Source organism: Lissotriton helveticus, chromosome 5_1, assembly GCF_964261635.1.
Source record: "Lissotriton helveticus chromosome 5_1, aLisHel1.1, whole genome shotgun sequence".
In the NCBI taxonomy this organism is placed as follows: Eukaryota; Metazoa; Chordata; class Amphibia; order Caudata; family Salamandridae; genus Lissotriton; species Lissotriton helveticus.
In genome coordinates, this window is record NC_136065.1 from 560,824,946 (window position 1) to 560,827,658 (window position 2,713).

Here is a 2,713-nt window from a genome sequence, read left to right on the forward strand (position 1 = left end):
GGGAGGCCTGCCTGAGCAAACTCGGAGGAAAAGGCCCATCGGCAAGGGGGCTGAGCGGCAAGTGCGTACCCGGGCCCCTGGGGGCCCCGGCAGGCGGGCCCGGGTCCTGCCTTCCCCTGATTCGGAACCGCCGGACCTATCGGAGGTCAGACTGTGGAAAAAAACTCAGAGAAAAAGGACCATCGGGAAAGGGCTGAGAGGCAGGTGCATTCCCGGGCCCCTGGGGGCCCCGGCGGGCGGGCCCGGGTGCTGCCTGGCCCCGTCTCAGCATGGCCAGACCTCGCGGGGGCCTGCCTGAGCAAACTCGGAGGAAAAGGCCCATCGGCAAGGGGGCTAAGCAGCAGGTGCGTACCCAGGCCCCTGGGGGCCCCGGCGGGAGGGCCCGGGTCCTGCCTTCCCCTGATTCAGAATCGCCAGACCACACGGAGGTCTGACTGACCCTCTCCCTAGTAATCCGGAGGAAAATTACCCCCCTTTCTTGTAATCCGTGCACTAGAGGTGACAGAGGGGACCCAAGGCGCGAAAGTACCCGACCTCCTGGAGCCCTCGCTGGGATCCGGGAGGCAAATGGCACCTCATCGGGACTTCCAGGGAAGTTCGGCCATCTGGTCGCCCCCATTGGAAAGCATTGCAGGCGACCAGATGGCCGAGGCGATCCGGGAGACCAGATGGCCGAGGGGATAGGGGCGACCAGATGGCCGAGGGGATCCGGGAGACCAGATGGCCGAGGGGATCCGGGCGACCAGATGGCCGGGCACGAAAGGGATGCCATCCGGGCGACCCGTGCCCCCACGAAGGAGGGAGCGGGCGCCCGGGGCATGCCGGGCCGGAGGCCCGGGGCCCCTGCCGGGCCACAGCCATGGAGGCTGCCAGGGGCCGGCGGGCCCTCCGACCCGGGGCCCGCTTACACCTTGACAAGCAGGGGAGGCCTGCAAGGGACCGACGGACCCCTGTCCTGGGCCCTGGGTGGAGCGGCAGCCCGGGGGACCGGGCCCAGGGCCGGAGCGCCCGACCCGGGGCCCCGACCGGGCCCCTGGACCCAGCCGGGGCTCCCAGGCCCGGAGGCACAGGGGAAGCCTCCCCGGGCCCGCCGGACCCCGTCCCGGGCACCTTGCCCCGCGGCAGGACCCAGGACGGAGCCCGGGGTGGGGAGGCCACCCTCCCTGGGGCCCTCAGGGGCCCCGGATGGAGCTCCTGAACCCAGCCAAGCAAGGGGAGGCTCCCCGGGCACATCGGAACCCCTTCCCGGGCCCTTGGCAGTGCGGCAGGCTGGGAGACAGGGCCCAGGGCCTGAGCACCCGACCCGGGGCCCGCCCGGGCCCCTGGACCCAGCCAGGGCTCCCAAGCCCGGAGGCGCATGGGACGCCTCCCCGGTCCCTCCGGACCCCGTCCCGGGCACCCTGCCACGCAGCAGGACCAAGGACAGAGCCCGGGGTGGGGAGGCCGCCCTCCCCGGGCCCTCAGGGGCCCTAGCCACTGCTCCTGAACCCAGCCAAGCAAGGGGAGGCTCCCCGGGCACATCGGAACCCCTTCCCGGGCCCTTGGCAGTGCGGCAGGCTGGGAGACAGGGCCCTGGGCCGGAGCACCCGACCCGGGGCCTGGCCGGGCCCCTGGACGCAGCCGGGGCTCCCAAGCCCGGAGGTGCATGGGACGCCTCCCCGGTCCCTCCGGACCCCGTCCCGGGCACCCTGCCACGCAGCAGGACCAAGGACAGAGCCCGGGGTGGGGAGGCCGCCCTCCCCGGGCCCTCAGGGGCCCAAGCCACTGCTCCTGAACCCAGCCAAGCAAGGGGAGGCTCCCCGGGAACAACGGAACCCATTCCTAGGCCCTTGGCAGTGCGGTAGGCTGGGAGACAGGGACCAGGGCCGGAGCACCCGACCCGGGGCCCGCCCGGGCCCCTGGACCCAGCCGGGGCTCCCAAGCCCGGAGGCGCATGGGACGCCTCCCCGGACCCATGGAGCCCGTCCTGGGCATTGAGCCATGCCGTTGGCCTGGAGATGGGTGCCCCGGACGCCCGGGGGAGGTCTGTCCGGGACACATGGAGCCCGTCCTGGGCATTGAACCATGTCGTTGGCCTGGAGAAGGGAGCCCCGGACGCCCGGGGGAGGACTGCCCGGTACCCGTGGAGCCCTTCCCGGGTACTTTGCAACGCCGTTGGCCTCCTGGAGATGGGTGCCCGAACGCCCGGGGGGCGGGCTGCCCGGGACCCGTGGAGCCCGTCCTGGGCACTCTGACCTGCTGTTGGCCCGGGGGGAGGGACCCCAGACGACCGGGACCCATGGAGCCCGTCCTTGGCACTCTGACAAGCCGTTGGCCCGGGGAAGGGAGCCCCAGACGACCGGGACCTGTGGAGCCCGTCCTGGGCACTCCTGTATGCCGTTGGCCCGGGGAAGGGAGCCCCGGACGTCCGGGACCCGTGGAGCCCGTCCTGGGCACTCCTGTATGCCGTTGGCCCGGGGAAGGGAGCCCCGGACGTCCGGGACCCGTGGAGCCCGTCCTGGGCACTCTGAAATGCTTTGGCCCGGGGAAGGGAGCCCCGGACACCCGGGGGGAGGACTGCCCGGGACCCGTGGAACTCGTCCTGGGCACTCTGACATGCCGCTGGCCCGGGGAAGGGTGCCCCGGACGCCCGGGGCCCGTGGAGCCCGTCCTGGGCACTCTGACAAGCCGTTGGCCCGGGGAAGGGAGACCTGGACGCCCGGAACCCGTGGAG